Source organism: Ricinus communis, chromosome 10 (genome assembly GCF_019578655.1).
Source record: "Ricinus communis isolate WT05 ecotype wild-type chromosome 10, ASM1957865v1, whole genome shotgun sequence".
In the NCBI taxonomy this organism is placed as follows: domain Eukaryota; kingdom Viridiplantae; phylum Streptophyta; class Magnoliopsida; order Malpighiales; family Euphorbiaceae; genus Ricinus; species Ricinus communis.
This window is the reverse complement of record NC_063265.1, coordinates 23,889,111-23,913,741: the sequence shown is the minus strand read 5'-3', so window position 1 is coordinate 23,913,741 and position 24,631 is coordinate 23,889,111.

Here is a 24,631-nt window from a genome sequence, read left to right as displayed (position 1 = left end):
CAGCTTTTTGCTTGCCTTCAAAATTAGCCTTATCAATGGGTAATGGCAATAAATCCATTGGAGTTAATGGATTGAACCCCTATACAATCTCAAAAGGTGAACAATTTGTTGTACCATGAATACTCCTATTGTATGCAAACTCAATATGTGGCAAACATTCTTCCCAATTCTTCAAATTTCTTTGAATTATTGCCCTCAATAGTTGTGAGAGAGTCCTATTAACCACCTCCGTTTGTCCATCCATTTGTGGATGACAAGTTGTTGAGAATAGAAGCTTTGTTCCCATCTTGCTCCAAAGTGTCTTCCAAAAGTGGCTAAGGAACTTGACATCTCTATCACTAACAATTGTCCTTGGAACCCCATGCAATCTTACAATTCTTTGAAGAACAACCCCGCAATATGAGTTGCATCATCTGTCTTATGGCATGGAATGAAATGTGCCATTTTGCTAAACCTGTCAACAACAACAAAAATAGAATCTTTCCCTCCCCTTGACCTAGGTAATCCTAGAACAAAGTCCATAGAAATGTCTACCTAAGGTTCATTAGGTATGGGAAGTGGAGTATACAACCCATGAGGCATCAGTTTAGATTTAGCTTGTTTACAAGTGATGCATCTCTCACATATTTTTTGAACATCTCTTTTCATTTGTGGCCAAAAGAAATAATTTTCTAAAACATCTAAAGTCTTTCTCACACCAAAGTGCCCCATCAAACCCCCACCATGTGCCTCCCTCATAAGCAACTCTCTTAAAGAAGATTGAGGCACGCATAACTTATTTTCCTTAAAAAGAAAACCATCATGTCTATAGAACTTGTCAAACCCCCCTCTCGCACATGCCCTATATACATTAGCAAAATCATGGTCTGAATTATATAATTCCTTAATGAACTCAAAACCCAATAATTTTGCATCAAGTGTAAAAATTAGAGCATACCTTCTAGATAGAGCATCGGCAACAACATTCTCTTTACCTTGTTTGTACTTGATGATGTATGGAAAGGATTCAATAAATTCCACCCATTTAGCATGCCTACGGCTTAGCTTCCCTTGTCCTTTGAGATATTTCAAAGACTCATGGTCAGTGTGTATAATGAATTCCTTATACCAAAGATAGTGCTGCCATGTCTCTAAAACTCTTACCAAAGCATAAAACTCTTTGTCATAAGTTGGGTAGTTTAGACTTGCTCCACTTAGCTTCTCACTAAAGAACGCAATTGGTCTTCCTTCTTGCATCAAGACTCCACCAATACCTATTCCACTTGCATCACACTCAACCTCAAAGGTTTTAGCAAAGTCGGGCAAAGCAAGTAAAGGTGCTTTGAACTAAGTTTTTCTTTTAGCAAGTTAAAAGCATCATCTTGTTCTTTTCCCCACTTGAAACCCACATTCTTTTTAATGCATTCAGTTAAAGGTGCGGTGAATTGTAGAGAAATCCTTAATGAATCTCCTATAAAAGCTAGCAAGACCATGAAAACTCCTAACATCATGCACACTAGTAGGTTTTGTCCACTCTCTAATTACTTTTACTTTTCTTGATCAACATGAATTCCCTTGTCATTAACAATATATCCAAGAAAAGTAATTTCATTAGTGCAAAAGTGCATTTCTTAAGATTAGCATATAATGTCTCTTGCCTTAACACATCAAAACCAGCTTTAAGTGTATTACATGCTCATCTAAAGATTTGCTATACACAAGAATATCATCAAAATAAACCACTACAAACTTTCCAATGAAAGCGCAAACATGATTCATCAATCGCATAAAAGTACTTGGAGCATTAGTTAAACCAAACGGCATGACTAACCACTCATATAATCCATGTTTTATTTTGAAAGCGGTTTTCCATTCATCACCCTCACGCATTCTTATTTGATGATATCCAGGATTTTAAATCCACTTTAGAAAACACACAAGCACCATGAAATTCATCCAACATGTCATCTAGCCTAGGTATAGGATGGCGATACTTTACCGTTATTTTGTTGGCTGACGACAATCAACACACATCCTCCATGAACCATCTTTCTTAGGCACTAAAATTATGCTTTCTCTTACGTACCCCTTATCCATAAGCTCACTCATTTGCCTTTGGATTTCTTTTGTCTCCTCGGGGTTGCATCTATATGCTGGCCTATTAGGTATGCTTGCACCCGGAATGAAATCAATTTGATGTTCAATTCCTCGAATTGGTGGTAATCCTTTAGGCACATCTTCGGGAAATAGCTCTTCATATTCCTGCAAAAGCTCAAGAACAACACAAGGCAAATCCTTATTAAGATCATTAGAAATCATCAAAACTTCCTTGTACATGAGTATAAGTAAGGGCTGCCTCAAGGTTAGTGTTCTCCTCACATCACTTGGCTTTGCATACACATTCATCTTTCTTTCACTCTCATCTCCCTTATTTTCTCTCACCTTGTGTTTCCTATTACACTCACTTTTACCACTTACCTCACCTTTTTCTTTTTTCACTATTTCTTGCTCTCTCCCCTGATATTCCCATATGAAGATTTAAGCTCTTCATATTGTTGTTTAATTCTCACTTGATCATCAAAAATGGCCTTGGGAGGTAATGGTCCAAGATTGAACTTTTGTTCATCAATAGTCAAGGAATATCGATTCTTGAACCCATCATAAATCACACGCCTATCATATTGCCAAGGTCTTCACAATAAAACATGTCCGGCATATATGGGAACCACATCACAATGCACCTCATCCTTATATCTCCTAATGGAAAAAGAAATTAGCACTTGCTTATTTACCTTCACAACACCACTATCATTCAACCATTGCAACTTGTAAGGCCTTGGGTGTTTGGTAGTTGGTAATTTCAATTTCTCCATAAGCAAAGTACTAGCAACATTAGTACAACTTCCTCTATCAACAATCATGTTACACAACTTATTAGCAATTAAACAATGAGTATGAAACAAATTCTCACGCTGCTCTCCATGTTCATCGTGTTTACATTGCAAACTAAGTGTGCGTTGTACTACTAACACATCCCCTTTAGCATACTCAACATCACTAACATCCTCTAAAGTTGGCATGTCATCATTCTCATCATCATTTTCATTTTCACTTTCAGATTCAACAATTCCATCTCTAACAATCATGGTCCTCTTATTAGGGCAATCACGTGCATAATGACCATGTCCAAGACACTTAAAACACTTCAAGCTTCTAGATTGATTAGCTTGATTCTCAATTTTGTTTTTGCTGCCTATTTCATTTTTATTCTTATTCTCATCCACTTTAGGCTTAGCAAATTTATCATCCTTTTTACTCCAATTCAATTTCCAATTAGAAGAACTAGAACTCAAATTAAGTTTAGAATCAAACTTACTTGCACCTTTTCGCTTGAGTTGCCTTTCAATTTTCATGGCCACATTCACCATGTCCTCAAGCTCCACATAATGTTGCAACTCCACAAGATCAGCAATATTCTTGTTTAGACCATTCAAGAATCTTGCCATGGTGGCCTCTTTATCCTCCTCCATATTTGCTTTAATCATAGCCATTTCCATTTCTTTGTGGTACTCCTCCACACTCATGGTTCCTTGCCTTAGAGTTTGCAATCGTTGATGCAAATCTCTATAGTAATAGTTAGGAATGAACCTCTTCCTCATGATGCGTTTCATCTCCATCCATGACCCTACGGGTCTTTCTCCATTTCGTCTCCTTTCCCTACACAATTGATGCCACCAAACACTAGCGTAATCACAAAACTCAACGGCAACAAGTTTTACCTTTTTCTCCTCCGAATAGTTATGGCATTCGAAGATCATCTCCAACTTTTGCTCCCATTCCAAGTATACATCAGGATCATTCTTTCCTTTAAAGGAAGGAATTTTCATTTTGATGGTACCTAGGTTGCGATCTACACCATCTTGCCTTGATCTCCTATTGTGTCTCCTAGGATGGTCATCTCCACCAAAAGTGGTTGCTTGGTCATCCTCCAAATCATCTTCGGCATCATAATCCTCTTGTTCAAAGGCTAGTTGCCTTTCTCTTCTAGGCTCGTTTTGAATTCTTGTAATAGTTTCACCTTGCCTTCTCACACTTTCAACAACATCATCCATTCGCCTATACATTCTTTCAAACTCTTTTGCATTGCTTGCAAAGTTTGCTCAATGGATGCTCCAACACTACTTGAAACTTGTTCTTTTGACATTCTTGCGAAAAACCTGAAAAACAAGTTAGTATAGCCTCATAAAAACACTCGCTCGCGTGTGTCTCTCAATTAAAATGTCACACCGCTCGTGTTTCACTCAAAGTTTTGGCTTTTCTCGATACTAGTCTCACCACTATTGCCTTTTACCTCTCTTGCTTTTGCTTTAGGTTCTTAGATGAACTAATCACCTAAACAAACCAAATCAGATTATGGCAATTCAATGGAGTGAAAAGAAAAAAAAAGGTTGGTCTAGATTAAGTTGTTAGGTAAGGCCAAATTTAAAGTAGCTAGACACAAGAAAGCAATAAAATAAAATAATAGAATAGGATTTCTATGCCGTCCAAACTTTCTTTTTTTTTTTGATCTTCTGATTCTTTTTTTTTTTAATTTTTTTAATGATAATAACACAAGTGAAAAGAAATTATGAACAACACGATTTTTTTTAGCAAGGGACAACGAAGTTTTACTTTATAAGCACAAAGGTGTAAACTTTGAAAAGAAAGAGTACTTAGAAGGAAAATATTGAAACAAGAAGAATTCGACACAAAAAAAAAATAAAGAAGATGAGAAACTTTAATAACACACAAAACACAAAGATAAGCAAACCTCAACTTGAAGCAAGCTCTGATACCAAATGATAGGAAATCATCATCTTAGCAACCACACACCCCAATAACTAATGAGTTATGATACATATGGAATGCAAAAAAACACCCTCCAATTAAGATGATTCCAAAACCCAAGGATCTCCTCAAGTGAAGATAGGAAAAACTAGTTCCAACAATGAAACTAGCAATTGAATTCAACTCCAAACGCCACAAACCAAGTATGATTTGATAAGTTATGAATCAAACACAAGATTTTGGTTAGAGAATGCCACAAACTAAAAATAGTTTGATAAGTTCAAAGTTCATGCAAGAACTTAAGCAAAAATACTCACAAAGAGCAAACAAAGATTATCATTCAAAAATTCTATATTTACAAATGGATTTGGCTTTGATATTTATAGCCAAAACAAGACAAAGAAACCTAAATGGATGTCTTTTAAGCTTCCCCACGTTTTTCCCTTTAATTCCCCTTAAAACTTATTAAAAGTGGCTGTTTTTACATTGATGTCACTCATTTTTGTAACTCCCAAATGACAACTAATTATGTGCATCCATTTTGTAACTCCAAATTATGACTAATTATGTGCATCTATTTTGTAACTCTAAAAGACAACTAATCACACCATAACTTAAGAAAAACCTAATAAAATAAAAATAAAAAAAGGCTTCAAATGAATCTTATTGGACCTATGAGTTCAGCCCAAACTTATTGCACTAAATTGATCATCTTGGATCCTTTTTGCAATCCTAAATCTTGGACTGAGCCTTGTTGTGTTTGAACACTCCAAATGTCTTTAATTAAGCCCAACAAAGCTTCTTGCATCCTTTTGGACTTGGATCTTGTCATTGGACCTCCTTGAAAGCTTAAAGGATCATTTGTAATTCTTGTCTTTATTGCATCACCCTTGAATATTAATAGTTACTCAACAACTAATTCCATGTGTTTTTAAGATCTAGGCTCACAAAACAACCCTTTTTGTTTAGTTGAATAAAGAAATTTGACTTAGTACACTATATAATGAAGAAATTATGGGTAGAAAGTTGAGAAATAAATTTACAATAGTTTGGGCACTAATAAATTCATAGACTTTTAACTTGTATCTTTATGAGGGTTATTTATAATTATACCAACCCTTAAGGAGATATTACAAATAGCCCACAACTTATTAAATGCAACCTGCTTGTTTGGCAAAGTTGCTTTTGAATGGCGCCTGGGACTAAACTTTACTTTAGACATACGTAACTGGCACACTGCTTACTGCACCTGTATAATGGTCAATAACTTAGCATTAATTATAAAAACCACCCTCACGCCTATGGAGCACCCTCGCAGATGCTTTGTCCATGATCAAAAGCACTCTCGCACTTCTCCTCGCATAATCTATTGCTAGTTCAATGATTTAGTCTTGAACTAGATTATCCTCATGCTTTTAAAGCATCCTCGCGCTTTTGGTAATGAATACTTTTTGAATGCAAGGTTTCATCATGAGATTGGCATTCTGTCAAGAGCTCTCGATAGTCAATTTGACATATAAAAAGTGCCTTTGTGCTTTCATGGTGCCCTGGCACTTTACAAGTATTTTTCAAACCTTACTTGAAAAGCTTAAAACACTTTTGTCCTAACTTTGAATTCTTAATACACTATCATATAGAAGCTCAAACATTTAGTTAGCAATACTCAATTTAAATGTAAAGATCATAATAGAGATCAATTGGCCTTTAAGTCAACAATCTCTCTTTCTAATTTTGACAACCAAATTGATAATAAATGTAAAATTGAGTATTCATAAGTGCAATTGAATAATAAGTAATGAACAAGTCCTTGAGTAGAAAAAGGCATTGCCCCTTAATCTATGAATACTTGTCATTTTTGTCTCTGTTACTCCCCCTTGGTTATTGTCCTATCAATTATTGCATTTTCTCCCCCTTTGGCAAAAATAAAAAAACAAACTAAGAAGGAATATAAGGCGTGAATAGAGACAACATAATTTCATTGCATAAAGAAGAAAATACAAAAAGAAATGTGTGATCAAGTAATGGAATAATGCATGAAAGAGAAATATATGAGAAAAGAAAGAATGAATGTTTATTCTTCTTCTTCTTCTTCTTGCATATGAGCTTTGCCTTTAGCACCACCACTTGATCCAACTTGAGTAATAGAAACTTAAGCCTCTTCCTTTTCTTCTTCTTCCTAATCCTTAATATGACATAAGGGAAGCTTGTGAAATTTTTAAATTTCCACAAGATTCGGATGCAAACAATGAAGATAGTTTCAAGTCCTCTCCATTTTCTTGAGAACTTTGTCTTCAAAGGAAAGAGAAGTTTGATCCTCAAAGATAGAAGGAATAGGTTTACTTGGAATCCTATGATCATTTTTCTCTTTTCTTCTTATTATCTATATTGAATAATTTCCCATCTTGGACTTAATCTAATGACTTTATCATGCTCAAAAAATGGTAGTCTTAAGGAGATTAGAACTATTAGAGAAGTGAGGTAGGTTTTGTTGAGAGGGGTGAGAAGATTGAGGTGCTTGGGTATTTTGGTAATGTGGGATGAGACAAGAATGCTCCTTTTTAGGTGTTCCCAAGTTAAAAGAGGTGTTTAAGAACGAATTTGGAGGTGAGAATCATCTTACCATGGATCATAGCACAAAGAAATAAAAGATCCTTTTAAGGCACTTTCTCCACTCCATTATCTCTAGCATGAATGTAGGAATCCACCATCCTATGAACTACCCAATAGGAGATGGATTTGAGATCTTTTAAGAGAGAATCTTTGGAGTGGGTTTCCTAGATAGAAATTTATCTCCAGAATTGGGAAAGAAAAAAAGACATTTCCACTATATTTTTAGAAATTCTTATAATGTCTCTCTTGAAACCTAAAGATGGAGGAGAAGAAATTTGTCTCCAAAATTGGGAAAGAAAAAAAGACATTTCCATTATATTTTCAAAATTCTTATAATGTCTTTCTTGAATCCTAAAGATGGAGGAGAAGAAATTTGTCTCCAAAATTGGGAAAGAAAAAAAAAGACATTTCCATTATATTTTCAAAAATTCTTATAATGTCTCTCTTGAAACCTAAAGATGGAGGAGAACTGGTTTCTTGTTAATAAATTTTTCTCCAAACATCCTAAATTCCCTTCCATAAAAATTATCCTCATCTCCCTTTTTGTTGATCATTAAAGTAGAAAGGAATTTTTTAGTGAGGTTTTCATAGCCTACCTTGGGGTAGAAAAAGCAGTTTTAAACCTATATTTTCTAGAAGAGCAAAGAATTCTTGATCAATCCCAAGCTTTTAAAGGGTCTCTTCATTAAAGAATCCATTTGCTTGGACTTACTTTCTCTCTATTATTATGAATTTGATCCTTGCTTCATCGTCAATCCATTTCATTCTTTCTTGAATTATTTGAGAGGAGGAAGGACTATTATCATAAACTTGATCCTTGCTTCATCATCAATCCATTTCATTCTTTCTTGAATTATTTGAGAGGAGAAAGGACCTAAACCAATTGACTTTCTTGACCTCATTTTGGTTGAAAATGAAGAAGTGAAGAAGATGAAAGGCTTTTAAAAAGAAGGAAGAAGAGTTCTTGAGAAAAATGAGTGAATGCTTGCAAAAAGAGATAAACACCTTAAAAATGTACCTTATATAGCCTTAGGAGGTTGAGAAAAATAGCTAAAAATGGCTAGAATTGACTTAAAAGAGCTTTTAAAAAAAATGCATTAGTAGTTATATTTGTTGAAGTTATCGAGCAAAATCACAGGCGTGCTTGACAAGTGCTATCGCCCAATTCAAAATTAAGTCACAACAATAATTTTTAAGAAAAGCCACGGTTGCACTTTAGAATTGCGTGCGCACTTTTAAGGTATGTATCCAATATGGAGACTAAGAAAGAATATGAGCTCGTCCATCAAGTTTATCTCAAATTCCTTTGTCATACACTTAGCAAAATCCTCACAAAGCAATTCATTAGTAGCACCAAACACAATGTCATCAATATAAATTTACACAATGAGAGTGTCATGCTTGTATTTCTTTACAAATAAAGTAGTGTCAAATTTTCCTCTCGAGAGTCCATTTTCAATTAGAAATGAATTAAGCCTTTCATACCAAGCTCTAGGAGCTTGTTCTAAATCATATAAGGCTTTAGTCAACTTATAAACATGGTTTGAAAACTTGTGTTTTTCAAAATCAAGAGGTTGTTCAACATAAACTTCCTCCTCAATGAAACCATTTAAAAATGCACTTTTCACATCCATTAGAAATAATTTGAAATTCATGTGACATGCATAGGCTAAGAGAATTCTATTGGCTTCTAATCTAGGAATCGAAGTAAAGGTCTCATCATAATTGACGCCTTCCTCTTGGTTGTAACTTTTTACAACCAATCTAGCTTTATTCCTAGTGATAGAACCTTGCTCATCCAACTTGCTTCTAAATACCTATTTGCACCCAACAATTTGGTGGTCCTTAATATAGGCAGCATTTTCGGGTGCGCACCCAAGAGTACTTAGCGACTACGACACTGTAAGGCTTTTCAACCTAACCAGGAATACGCTAACTAGTCATTGAGACTAGCATGGAGATAGGAGTCACCGCCCGGGTAATCACTTGGACACTTTTACTAATGAGTGGCATTTCTCAGATTCCATAAGGAAGCTTGTGCCATAGAGTCCACAGATGGATTCGGAAGCCAACTTCCTTATTTATGTATATTAGTTTTTAATTCTATTATTTAACAAATTATTTTTTATAAATACAAGTAATTTGTACATAGATATACCAACTAACACACATAACATAGCTAACTCTAGCCCATTTTATTTGAGCCTAACCCATATTAGAATGGTTAGCCTAATTTACTAGCCAATTATGCATGTAGCCTACCTAGTCTATCCCAATTACATATTATGTTTTTGATTTCCAGCCTTTAGACCAAATGAACTATTTATTATGATGAGGCTCATTCAGTGTGACCTTAATCCTAATTAAGTCCAAGCCCTAATTAAGCATGCCAAAGCCAGCTAAGTCTACTTAGATTTTAGAGTTTTATGACAAGTTAAAGTTGATTAGCCTATTGGACTACTAAATTTATGTTGGATCAATTTTTAACCCTAAGTCTATATGGCCTATTTTAATTAATCAATTACATAATCATATATTTAATTAACTATACAATAAATAAAATGGCAGAAACAAAGGCTGCTTAGTTAAACAAGGAGAATGAAGTGGCAAAGGCTACTGAGGTTAACAATAAAAAAGATAATGGGAATACAACTAAGGTGAATAGGGGATAGACTAATACACTGATATAAGAAGATGATAATGAGAAAGAGGAGAATGCCTATAGCACAAGTTATGCTTCATCAGATGACTCTATGTTGATTCTAATGTCAAGTGATGAAGGTGATTTGTCCCTACATAAAAAGAGGAGGGTAAGGCCAAAGGTGTATGCTGCTAACTGTGAACATAAAAGTTTAAAGCTCTGTATTGGGTTAAGGTTCAAAGATATGGTTGAATGCAAGAATGCAGTTCAAACATGGGCAATCTTGAATGGGCATAATATTAGATGGAAGAGGAGTGGTGGGGGTAAGCTAGATGCTAGATGTGCAACTGATTGCCCATGGAAGATGTATGGTAGTAAACTTTAAGATGAGCATACTTTTATGATTAAGACATATATTAGTGAGCACAACTCCTCTAAGGATCCACCTAATAGGCAAGCTAACTCTTAATGGCTTGTAAAGGAGTTTTTAGGGCTTTTTATAAGAAATCCTAACTACACAGCTGCGCAAATGGTGGAGGATATCAAGTTAACATATGAAATTAATTAACATCGATGACATTTTATAAAGAAAAATGAAAAGCATTGAATAACTTAAGAGGATCTTTTGTAGAACACTATGCCAAGCTGAGATCTTATAAAACAAAATGAAACATAAAGTAAAACCTATTATTACAATCCAGCCTACAACTGCAATTGCAAAAGAAAAAGACCTAAATACTATACAGAAGCCAAAAGTACATCAAAAATCGCCAAAAAGCACAAAAATGGGAGGCAGATTTGAACAACCGATCAGCTCTATGTGTAGAGCTGATTAGCTTAATATAGAGCCAATTGACTCTGCACTTAGTCGATCAACTCTAAGGTTTCGGGCTGGCTTTAAGCGATTCTTAAGTACTTCTTCACATCCTCAGACCTAAATTTCACATGCATAGACATTGAAATCGATTAGAATAAAAGAAAATATGATAAAAATACATTCAAATAAAGGTGACAGAAGTCAATTGAACGATCAAAAACCTAAATTGATAAAAACTCTAAGTGTAATAAATTAACAGATGGCAAATCAATCAAGAAAATCATATTTGACAGGTTTAATTGCTTAATCATAATGGAAAAATAAATCTCAATATTATTCCTATTAACATGTTTGTAATTAAATCTAAAACCCTAATTGGCAAAATATCAGATTTCAAAATCCTAAGTTCTTATTATTAGAATCAAACCCAATAATCATGCATATTCATCAAAAACCCAATTTAATCATACTTATTATAAATCAAAATTCTAGTCATGTTTCCAAAAAAATAAATAATCAAAAGAAAACAAAAAAGAAGGAAAGAAAGAATCGATTTTATGATGAATGTGGATGTATGGTTGAAGGAACCTTTATGTTGTCACCGTGAATGTTGGATCTGCGAGTCTCAAGCGATGAGGATGCAGTTGAGTCGAAGACTAGGTAGGAATCTAGTGATGGATCTAGCTTAGAGAAACATTTTGTTGATTTAGAAATAGTTTCCAAAATGATTCTTCCTTCAGTGGCTTGTTTCCTAAAATTGTTCTTTCTTAGTTGTTTGAATCCTCTAATATCAACTAAGGATGACAGTATTATTCTTTTTTTTCTCTCTAGATTTTCTCTATATTCTTTTTTTCTTAGTGTCTCTCAAGTGTCGATCTCACTTATTGTCAATTCTCAATTCTTCATTCGTTCTTGAAATCCTAAACACCTTTTACTATTTATAGAGGTAGGCTTTCAAAGTAAACCTTAGAGAAAGGGACAAAATCTAGGAAATATCGATAAATATCCCATTTACTTATTTAAAATTTAAGTAATTATTGATAGAAAAATGATTATTATTAAGTAAACCTTCTATAATTTGCATCTGGAAGTAAAATCATTCGAAAAAAATGACGTTTGGAAAGTCAAATTTGTAGTTTAGTCCTTAATTTTTTAAAAATTGCTATTTTGACCCTCAAACTTCATTTTTTCTAACAATTAGGTCCAAATTGATTTCAAAAAGCTAATTCCAGCTAGATTAACCTCAATCCCAACCTTAGAATGGTTTGTTCTTCTCCTCTCAAGACTCGAGAAAGCAGCAACTTTCATTATAGAATTTTCCATTTTTCCCTCGATATCTAGATCTGGAAAAAGGGATGCAGACAATTGCCCCTGATTTGTCAAAATTTATAATTATGCAAATGTGCTAAACAAAAGGATATCTGAGATGTACAAGCCACGCTTCATGAGCTCAAACTTCGATTGATGATTCGACTAGGTTGAGGACTTCGCTATACTTGGGAATTGCCAATTTCACTGCACTAGGGGTTTGAGGACTTCGCCTGCTTGAATTTGAGGACTTCGTGTGCTTGGATTTGAGGACTTCGCCTACTTGGATTGAGGACTTCGCCTACTTGGAGTGAGGACTTCGCCTACTTATGTGTTTAAGGACTTCGCCCGCTTTGATTGTGGACTTCGCTAATTTTGATTAAAGGACTATGCATGTTCAATTTGGAAACCATGCCCGTTGATTTGGGAGCTACGACCCTCTGATTTAGGGGCCATGCCCGTTGATTCGGGAACCACACCCGATGATTTAGGAACCACGCCTGACGGTTTGGGAACCACTCTTGTCTAATTTAGAAGACATGTCTGTTGATTTAGGAACAATGCCTGTTGATTTGAAAACCACGTTCTTTGATTTAGGAACCACGCCTGTTGATTTAGGATAATGGTTGATGATTTTGGAACCGCCCTCCGATGATTTGGGAACCATGCCTGTTGATTTAGGAACCACGCCCAATGATTTGCACTTGTAGAAACTTTCCTTTGGCTTCTTGATTAGTTTCTACTTTGGGATTCAATTATGTGGTAATTTTCGCTTCGGGTTGTGATTTGGCAAATTTTCCCAATTTCAAATGTTAAACTAATAACTTCCTTATTTTCTTGGATAATTTATGCTTCAGGATGTAAATTTGTGAGCTTCTAGTGACGATCTTCTACTGAATGTATTCTACTATTGGATGATGATTATTTCGCTTTAGGATCTTTAAGTTTGGAAAGTAAGCTCGATAATTTCCATTTTAGGAAGTAAACAGATGCATTTGCCACTTCGGGAAGTAAACTTGAGTGTAGCTCGAGCGCGTTATTTCTTTTTAAACTTATTTTCATTTCTCTCTTACAGTTAGTGATATATATATATATATATATATATATATATATATATATATAAATATACATACATATCTCATCAAGCAAAAGTAGTGAAGATATGTGGTATGCATGTTATGTATGACGTGTAATAATTTTTTAAATTAATCCTTTAGTTTGGACAAAGGAATTTCGATGCTTGTTGGCAAAAGAATGACCCTTTGACAAGTAGGTTGTCTACTCTTCGGTCACAGGGTATGGAGCCAAATGGTTGATAGAAAAAGATGAAGATGATGATGCACATCAAAAATCTGAAAGTCATGGTGAAGACAGGAAGTGCACATCTAAAGATAACTCAAGCATGCAAGGACTGAATCATTTTGCCTTGGGGTTATACTGATACTTGTCAATGATAGTTGGCTCCGCGACAATCTCATACAGATAGTAACCAGATCTCTTTTGTTTTTTTTCCTTTATGCTTTAACTTTTGCCTAAGCCGTCTTTTCAGGTTTTCAACTTAGTAGGCTAATGTCTTAACTTCTGCCTAAGCTGCCCTTTCGGGTTTTCAACTCAGCAGACTCTATTTTTGCCTAAATCGCCCTTTCTAGTTTTCAACTTAGTGTATTCTTTTCTTTATTTTCTCTTTTTTCTTATTTTCTAATTTTGCAAATTTGGTCACTTAAGAAGTGTGAACTGAAATACTCACATTCCCTTTCGTTAATGCTTGCAGATGATTTTACTGATTTTTAGAACTTCTCTTGAGACAAGATTCTTTAGATGTATGTTGAAAGGCTCTAACTTTGCCTATTTATTGTGCATGATGTCAAGATTGATGGAGACTTAACTACTATAAATTCCTGCGTTTTTCCTACAAGAGAGTTGAAGAAATTGATCTTACTTTTATTTAGATTTTAGAGACTTTGCTTCGTATTCTATTTTATCCTTCTGGCAGTGCATAATCAATGAAAATTGATGTGCAAGTTTGACAAAAATTCTTATCAAATTGTTCATTTAATAAGGGCACAAATTGGTATTTTTTTGTTTCACATAATATTACTCTTATTATCAACTAGTCCTTTCAAATTTTCTAGTCAACTATTTTTTTCTCACCTTTTATTTCCTTAACTTTTGCTTGACTAGCCTATATATGTCCTCTAGTCAATAGATCTGTCTTTCTATTTTTTTCCTTTTTTTTCCTTTTTTTTCAAAAGTAGTATCTGACATGACCCAGATTGACTTGTGAACTTATTGCCGTTGAGATTTGAAATCCTTCGACCATCTTAGGCTTTTTCTATTTTGATATGAAAGTTTCTAGTTTGGCCTAAATTTCTATTTGGAGTTAGATGTAGTAGGCCTTACACTTTTCAGGATTAGAGCACTAATCTTTAATCACTTCTATCTTCGAGGATCCCTGCTTCAAGGCTGTTATATAATGAGGAATGAATATGGCCTTCTTACTTTGCCCCTCGGGTTGGTGAATAATTCTACCACCTTGAATTCAATCATGTGTACCAAATACTACCTCTTTCTTTTTCTTTTGTTTTCTCACTTTTCTCTCTTTAAGAGATATTATATGTAGTAGAAATATACCTAGAATTATCATTTGTGTCTAGATTAAAGAAACCAATTAAAATAGAATTAATGTTAAACATGCCCATGTAATAATAATTGTCATGCAAAATACCATTAGGATAAACATTATAAAATAAGCAAAAGCAGAGTTATATCACTGATCCTAAAAGCATAATCATGTTTTTGTGTTAAAATAAATTAAGAGCTAAATCTTGTGAAACTTTATCATCTTCAGATGGTTAGTCTTCAATTTTTCAAGCTTGATAGTTTCCCAGGACCTATCCAGCTTTAGCATATTCAATTTCTTCTAATTGTAAGCCATCATCATACAAGCCCGCAAAGGTTTTAGGATTCATCATTTGCAGCTGTCTACCCAAGATGGGAGTACATTTTGAACTACCATTCGAACTTGATCCTTCTCAGAAGACTTGTTCTTCATTGGAACTACTTTGTTCCTCCATCTAGACAAGAAGTCGAAAAAGAACCATTAGGTTTATATCCTTTATCAATCCCAAATCTCTTATAAACTTCTAGGTGTGTCTTGTAGTTGTATTGCTGCACAAAAGCATCACAAAGCCTTTTCCAATCAAACTTAATGGGTCTTTCCAACCTATGGTACCAGTTCACAGCTAGCCCTTGTAACAAGAGTACAAACAACTTGATGATTTGGGTCCTAGCCAAATGAGTAGTACTCATGATAGTAGAATATTGCTTTAGGTGCACTTTTGGATCTCCAATTCCATTTAACTTCTGCATTTTAGGCATATGAAGTTTAAGAGGTTACTTGTCCTCCCCAATCAGCATCAATTCATCAAAATCAAAGATTTGAATCTAAACCTTGATCTTTCATCATATCTTGCATCTTGTTAACCCTTTTAGTCAGATTCTGCAAAATCTCGAATACCGTAACAGCTTTTGCAGTAAGAGCAAACTCTTTCTTAGCTTGTTTTAGCATATAGTCATCTAAGTTCTAGAGATGCTTACCATGTGCTTGCACATCATGAGTAATAGCAGCATTAGTTGCAGGGGCAGTAGCAGCCTTTTGAATAGTTTGTTTCTAAAACATCTCAGCCAGAGCTTGCTGGAATTCCTCTTGGATCATAATCCTTAGGTTACCCATGATTGCAGTCTTGATTTGCTTGTGGGCTATATTTGCTTCTACTTCTTAAGTACTAATTCTTGGGCTATTGTCTTGATTGCTAGTGAAATGGGCCCTGTTCATATCCATTCTTATGTTATCCAAACTAAGGACAATAATCTAAAATGGCTTCAAAACAAAGAGTTAGTGTGATGCATGAAATGCATGGTATGCATGATGCAGATGCAACGCACAAGGATAAAGAAAAGGGTTAGCAAACAAGTTACTGTACAAAACATCCTCTTGACCTTATTACTCTCACACATGATTCATGGTGAGTCTTTCTCTTCTAAGGTTTTTAGGCTTGGGCTTTCTACCAATGGAGGATAATAGACCCGATGTGCATGCCATAATCTTTGAAAGCAAATTAAAACAAACAAGGTGATGTTTTTTCAGTATAAGCATAAAAGCTTGCATATTTTGGGCCTATGGCTTGGTTCTACATTGGGCCAAGGCCTTTGAATACTCGGGCTTAAAACACTTATAAGGAAAAACATCTCATATAAAAATCAATGGGGTACTTAAGGGAGATTACTACGGTCATTATCATATGGGCTGAGCCTTGGGTAAAGATAAAACAGTCCTACAAGCAAAAAGTGTTCTTTATTGGCTTGTCTTCCCCCTCAAAGGTCCTTTGGCTTAATTACTTGTGAGTGATGGCAGCCAGTGTTGCAATTCTAGGATTTGAGTGGAACAAAAGAACCACTAGCCGATGCCATCAGGGCTATAGGGACTAATGAGTACAGTATGTGAAAGTGCAGTGATGTAAGAATAATCTGTTAGAGAATAAAATTAAAAACAAACATACACTAAAATCAGCTTCTCTTATCCCTAGCGGAGTCGCCATTGTCGACGGTTTTAGGCGCTCACCCAAGTGTCTTTAGCGACTAGGGCACTATAAGTGTAACACCCGAAATTTTTTTTTTATATATTTAATAGTGAGTTTTTATTTAAGTTAATTTTAACTTTATTTTTATTCAAGTAAACTATTTGAGAAATGATTATATTTTGGTTATTCAAATTTTCCCAAATGCATATTTATATAAATAAAATTATATATTGGAAAATTATGATAGAAATTGTAAGGGATGTTTTTATAAAAGAATTTTGAGAAAATTGGTGTTATAATTGATTAGTAGTATTAAATTTTAAGTTGGAAATTGATAATTTAATTTAATTGTGTGTTAGGACTAAATTGAAAATTTATTTTGGAATAAGGATTGAAAGTATAATGTTATTTTTATGGGGTTTTAATGGAAATTTGTGAGTTAGGTATTTTCGTAAATAAATATGTCGGTCAGGGGTATTTTTGTAATTGTGTATTTTCAATAATTCGGATTTGGCCCAAATTAAATAGTTAGGGGCTTAATTGAAAGGCTACAAAGAAGTTTGGGGGTCAAATTGGAATTCTGAGGGATGAAATTGTAAGTAATTTAGAAAGTTGAGGGACCAAATTGTAATAAGGAAAAGTTCAAATGTCGATATTGAAGGGAAAGAAATCGGGAAGAAGAGAGAAGAGAGAGGCGGGCGTCGTCAGGCGTCGCGGCGTGGCGGCGTCCGCGCGGCAAATGGCGGAAATCGCGCGCGTGTGGCGGCGACTTCGAGCGTCGTTCGGCCGTTCGGTGGCCTTCCGGCCGATCTCGGTGGCGATCAACTCCTCTTGGAGAGCTTCCTTTTAGCGACAACGGCGTCGGTTTTGGTGGCCGGAGGAAAGAGTTCCGAAGTGGAGGCAGCCGTTTTGGGCTTTTCCTGCGAGCTCCGGCCGGAGGATGGATGATCGGAGGATGTATCCCGACTCTCCCTCTGCTCAAGCTTCGCGATGGCACGTGGCGATCGAGCCGTTTGCGAATCGACGGTCGAGATCGTCCGCAAATCTCTCGGATGATCGGGTGTCGGATCGGAAAATCGGGCGGGGATCGTCATCGGTATCGTTGTGAGTCCGATGGTGTGTTCGGATCGCCGATTGGACTCCCGTGGTGGGTAGTCGACCGAGCGATCGAGCGTCTCGGTAATTATCTTTGGCCCGTTAATTTTAGAAATTCTTGGTTTAATTGTGTCTATTGGATTATATTATGTATTTGATGATATTGTGAGTCAAAAATAATTGTCTGTTAGTTTGCCTACCTCGTATTTTGTCTTTGTAGCGAGGTCGGAAATAGTGAAGTTTGGGGACCCGACTCCCGTTGTTTAAATTGTTGGATATTTGAAGTGTTCTTCTGGCAGGTCCTGGACCCGTTTTTACGGGGGGGGGGGTAATGTTCGTGTTGTAGGGGAGGTTCTGCCGGATTTTCGGTAGAATTCTCCCGAGTCGAGATTCTTAGACAGTCAGTCCTAGGAGTCTAGACCTAGGATTAATGATGGATTGTCTCGGTATTGATAAATTGTTTTTCCGTGATTAGATGATCATGCATTGGCTCGCTCCTACCGGGCAGAGCTAGGAGGTCGCCAATCCTGTGAGTTAAAGTCATTTAATCTTTGCGTTGTTGCTAGTCTGATTTTAATATGCTATTTAGAATTTGTGCTTAATATGATTATTAGTATCGCAAAATAAATGATTTCACTTGATTATGAATATTTGAAATAATATAAATATTATTATTATTATGTTATAATAAGATAAACGTTATTATTTTTCTCCTCACAAATTGCACGTTATTTTACCTTAGATCTTTAATCTTTATTTCGATATGTGTTGGTTGAGTTCATCAGATAATGATATTTATTAAATGGATGATTGTGTCTTGGGAAATGTGGCTTGTAGAACATGCCGCTCGATGGCGAATGATCATGGACATAAGGTTATTATGGATTTGTTTGCCCTGATCGAGCATTGCTCTTTGGGCTGAGTTCAGTTGATTGCCGGAGTTAAGGTCCCTGATCGAGCGATGCTCTCTGGGCGCCGGCTTATTTGGAATTCAAGTGTTCAGGCTGGAGGTAAGGACCTTGATCGAGCTTGCTCTCTGGGCGCCAGACCTGTTGGATTAAGAGAGCCGAAAGGCTATTAGAATTTGGGGTTAGGGTTCTACTGAGCCACTCGTCCCGTAAAAGTAAAAATATATTTTTATTTATTCATTTAGTTATTTATTATGGTATGATTATAATATGGATTGTATTTACGTGCATGGTTGATATTTTGATTCGAATGATTAATATTTTATGTGAAGGAAATAGTAGGGTATGATTATAGTATGGTTTGATATACTGATTTGAATAATCTATGTTTTCTGAGAAGAAGCAATAGTCCCTAGATTATTTGATTTTAACTCACTCTAGAAGATCTCCATTTATGTTTTTTCAGATTCGTGATCGTTAGTTCTCCTGCGACTCTTATTCAGTAACCCGACTCCTTCATCATCGGGTGATGTATTTGATTTGGTATGTAAATTGGTAAATCTTAGATTCTCCGCAGTAGTAATAGTAAATGTATCAGTTGTAAATTTTCTAAGCTTCAGGTCTCGCCTAGTTTTTCTGGCAGACCGAAGTATTTATGTAGAATGTAGCTATTAAGATAATTTATGGTTTTAATAATATTAATTTGAGATGAGATTTGTTTAAATCAGTGAGTGTCAGGCTTACTACGGGTTTCGGTGGCCTTAAGCCTACCCATTCCCTAGTGCCGATCACGGGCCCACGGGTGGGGTCGTGACAATAAGGCTTTTCAAACTAATTGGGAATACACTAACTAATCACTGAGACTAGCGCGAAGATGGGCGTCGCCACCTAGGTAATCATCAGGACACTTTTACTAATGAGTGGCGTTTCTTAGATTCTATAAAGAAGCTTACGCCACAGAATCCAGAGATGGATTCAGAAGCCAATTTCCTTATTTATGTATATTAGTCTTTAATTATATTATTTTAACAAATTATTCCCTGTGAATGCAAGCAATTGATACACATGCATACCAAATAATACACATAATACACCTAACTGTAGCCCATTGTGTTTGAAGCCAGCCCGTATTAAAATGGTTAGCCTAATTCACTAGGCAATTATGCATGTAGCCCACCTAGTCTAGCCCAATTACATGTTATGTTTTTAATTTCCAGCCTTTAGACCTAATGGACTACTTATTATGATGAGGCCCATTCAATGTGATCCAAATTCTAATTAAGTTTAAAGCCCGAACTAAGCATGCTAAAGCCCACTAAGTCTACTTAGATTTTAGGGTTTTAGGCCCAATTAAAGTTGATTAGCCTATTGAACTACTAAATTCATCTTGGATTAGTTTTTAACGCTAAGTCTATATGGCCCATTTTAATTAATCAATCACATAATCGTATATTTAATTAACTATATAATAAACAAAATAAACAAAATGAAATAGAAAGTAAAATCTAACTATTACAACCCGGCCTACAACTACGATTATGAAAGGAAAAGGCCTAGAAACTATATGGAAGCCAAAAGTACATCAAAAAACATTTAAAAAGGGAGGCTGGCTTCAACAACCGATCGGCTCAACACAGAGCCAACTAGCTCTACACTGAGCAGATCGGCTCTAGGATTCCAGGCTGGGTATCAACGATTCTTCAATACTTTCTCACATTCTTAGAGCTGAATTTCACATGCACGGACATTAAATTTAATTAGAAACATTAAAATAAAGCTGACAAAAGTCAATTGAACGATCAAAGCCATAAACTGATAAAAACCCCAAGTGCAGTAAACTAACAGATGGCAAATCAATCAAGAAAATCATATTTAAGAGGTTTAATTACCTAATCATAATGGAAAATTAAATCTAAATATTAATAATATAACATGTTTGTAATTAAATCTAAAACCCTAATTGGAAAAATATCATATTTTAAAATCCTAAGTTCTTATTATCAGAATCAAACCCAATAATCATCATATTCATCGAAAATCCTAATTTAATCATATCATAAATCAAATTCCTAATCATATTTCTAAAAAAAAATAATCAAAAGAAAATAAAAAGAGAAGGAATGGAAGAACCAATTTTATGATGAATATGGATGTATGGTTGAAGGAACCCTAAGGTTGTTACCGTAAATGTTGGATCTGTGAGTCTCAGGCGATAAGGATGCAGTTGAGTCGAAGACTAGGTAGGAATCCAGTGCTGGATCTGGCTCAAAGAAACCTACTATTAATTTAGCAACAGTTTTCAAAACTGATTTTTTCTTTAACGATTTGTTTCCTAAAATTGTTCTTTCTTTGTGGCTTAAATCCTTTAATATCAACTAAGAATGACAATGTTTTTCTTTCTTTTCTCTCTGCATTTTCTCTCTGTTCTTTCTTTCTCAGTATCTATCAAGTGTCGATCTCACTTACTGTCTATTCTCATTTCTTCATTTCCTCTTAAAACCCTAAACACTTTTACTATTTATAGAGGTATGATTTTAAATTAAACTCTAGAGAAAGGGATAAATTATAGGAAATATCGATAAATATCCCATTTATTTATTTAAAATTGAAGTATTTACCAATAAAACAATGATTATTGTTAAGAAGATTTTCTAGAATCTATATTTGGATATAAAATCGTCTGAAAAAATGATGTCAGAGAGTCAAAATCCAATGGGTTCTATAAAGAACTGATTGGCTTTATCACAGAGCCAATTGGCTCTATAGTGGAAGTTTTAAAATTTATAGTTTAGTCGTCGATTTTGTAAAAGTTTCTATTTTAACCCTCAAATTTAATTTTTTTTCTGAAAATTAGGTCCAAAATGATTTCGAAAAGCTAATTCCAGTTGAATTAACCTTGACCCCAGCCTTGGATCTGTCTATTCTTCGCCTCCCAATACCCAAAAAAAGTAGTAACTTTCATCATAGATTTTCATTTTTCCCTCGATATTTGGATCTGGAAAAAGGGTGCTGATATTTAGGTCTAAGAACAAGTTCTCATACTTAATTTCTCTCAAATTAGTTGAGTTTATCTTACATAGTAATCAGCCAACTTTCATCATTTAGAGTCTCATCAATGATCCTTGGCTCAAATTGAGAGACAAAGGCTAGATTATTCAATGCCACAAGTTTAGAACGAGTACTTACACCCTTCGATAAGTCTTTAATAACTTGAGTAGATGGATGATCCTTTTTGAAGTTCCATTTCTTGGGAAGATTTTATGAATTTTTCATTATTTGAGCTTCTTGGGTTGTATCATGACTTGGTTGGGTTTCTTGATTGTCCTTAATGGATTCTTCAATTCTTTTTTATGGATCATCAAGATTGACTTTAAGCTCCTCAAATACACCTACTAGATCATTCAATCAAAAACTTTTTTCAGGATTAAGCTTGCTTGATTCATCAAATACAACATTCATAGACTCTTCAACTATTAAAGTGCATTTGTTAAAGACTCTATAAGCTTTGCTTAATGTGGAATAGCCTATAAAAAGTCCTATATTGGTTTTAGAGTCAAATTCCCAAGATTTTTCTTGGTATTCAAAATGTAGCATTTGCATCCAAAAGCTCTAAATTATGAAACCTTAGGCTTTCTTCCATTCCAAAGCTCATACGAAATTTTATTCAACAAAAGTCTTTTGAAAACTCTATTTGTAACATAGCAACAAGTGTTACTAGCTTCCGCCCAAAAGTTAGAAGGAAGTTTATACTCATTGAGCATTGTTCTAGCCATTTCTACTACTGTTCTATTTTTTCTCTCTACAACCCTGTTTTTTATAGTTTCCTAAGAGATGAAAAGTTATGAGAAATTCCAATTTCTTTACAAAGAGTTTCAAAGAGATAATTTTCAAATTCTTTCCCATAATCATTTCTAATTAAGGAAATCAAATATCCTTTTTCATTTTGAAAATGTTTTGCAGAAGTTTCGAAAACATTGAAAGCTTCATTCTTATAAGCAAGGAATTTAATCCAAGTAAATCTAGATTAGTCATCAACAATAACAAATGTATATGAGTTTCTATCCAAACTAGCTACTCTAGTTGATCCAAGCAAATCGATATGTAGTGATTGGAGTGGTCTAGAAGTACTTATAATGTTCTTAGATTTGAATGATGATAGGTTTTGTTATCCTATTTAACATAGCTCACAAGGTTTTTTCTTGATGGACTTCATCTTAGAAAGTTCATTCACTAGCTCCTCTTTGGCTAACTTCTATAAAAGCTCCATCCTTGCATGACCAAGTCTTCTATGCCATAACCAAGACACATCGCTAATAGATACAAAATAATTAAAAGATTGGTTAATAACCTTGTGTAGTTCAATTGATTAGGTATTGCCACTTCTTTCTCCTTTTAACACTACTTTGTCATCCACTAGGATATTGATATAGCATCCATTGGAGTCAAAAGTGATTGTATTACCTTTGTCATACAATTGACTTACATTTGATAAATTGTGCTTTAACACATCAACTAGAATAACATCATCAATAAAGGATTGATCATTCTTACCAATAGAACTAATGCCAATTGCCTTACCCTTGGCATCATTAACAATGTGACTTTTTCTCCATCATAGTTTTTGACATTCATAAAAAGGCTTTTGTCTACCATCATGTGCCTTGAACATCCACTATCAACATGCCAAAGATTTGTGTTTATTGACTTAAGACACACCTACAAGAGAGTCAAATCACTTGATTTTAGGTACCCAAACAAGTTGGGTCTTAGAAGTTAGCTTTAGAAATGTCATCGATCGTCACCATCATCTCCCTAAACGATAGCAAAAAGGTGCGGGTTGTATTGGACCACCTCTCCATTAGAGTCGTCAGCACTGAGATGTCATTCCTAGGCTTGAATCTAGATAGTGTCTTGATAAAAGAGAGGAACCCTGTGGTCTTCACACAAGCCCTCAAATGGACTGGGATCCGGGCACACCACTCAAACATTTCACTAATATTGTTGGTTAGGCCATGAAATGTTGTATCCTCCTACCAGACACATAGGTAAGTGCAGATAAGTTTCTAACCACTTTCATCCATTTTCCTAGTCTCTATATTGTCGCCTTCTAAGTCTTTATAAATGTTTTATAATTTTCTAGCACTTTTTAGCATTTTCTAGGATGGTACATATTTGTCTAAGATTTTTCAAAAATCTTTGAACCATTTTATGCTTTCTCTAAATTTTTTCCTAGAATTTTTCTACTATTTTTCTTGCATTTTCTATTGTTTTCTAAACTTTTCAAAACTTTCTACAAATTTTGTAAAATCTTTCTACAAATTTTCTAAATGTTTTCTATAAATTTAATTATGTACATTTAATTTCAATCAAACATGTGAACTTAAATTTGTAAATATATTTCATAAAACTTCATAGAATTTATTTCAACTAAACTTAATATTATTTAATTTTTTATATTTTATATTGTGTTATTATTTTTATATTTTATTTATTTATTCACTTTACATTGGAAAAACTTTCTTAATACATGTCGAGAAATTAAGTGCTCACATATGTCGAGCCTAAGCACTCATCTAATAGCTCTAATAATTATAAGAGAGTGACATGTGTGCATAGTATTTATAACAACTTGAAAAATATGAATTGTTCACTTTTGTAATTTAATTCTAATGTAACGAGAATAATAACAAAAATAAATTTTTTAAAATAGATCAAATAAAATTATATCAAATTACTCCACATATAAGTATTAATGATATAAAATCAAATGGATTGTTGTCAGCACCTCTTTTCCGGATATAGATATCGAGAGAAAAAATAGACAATTTTATGATGAGAGTTATTGCTTTCTCGGATCTCGGGAGGT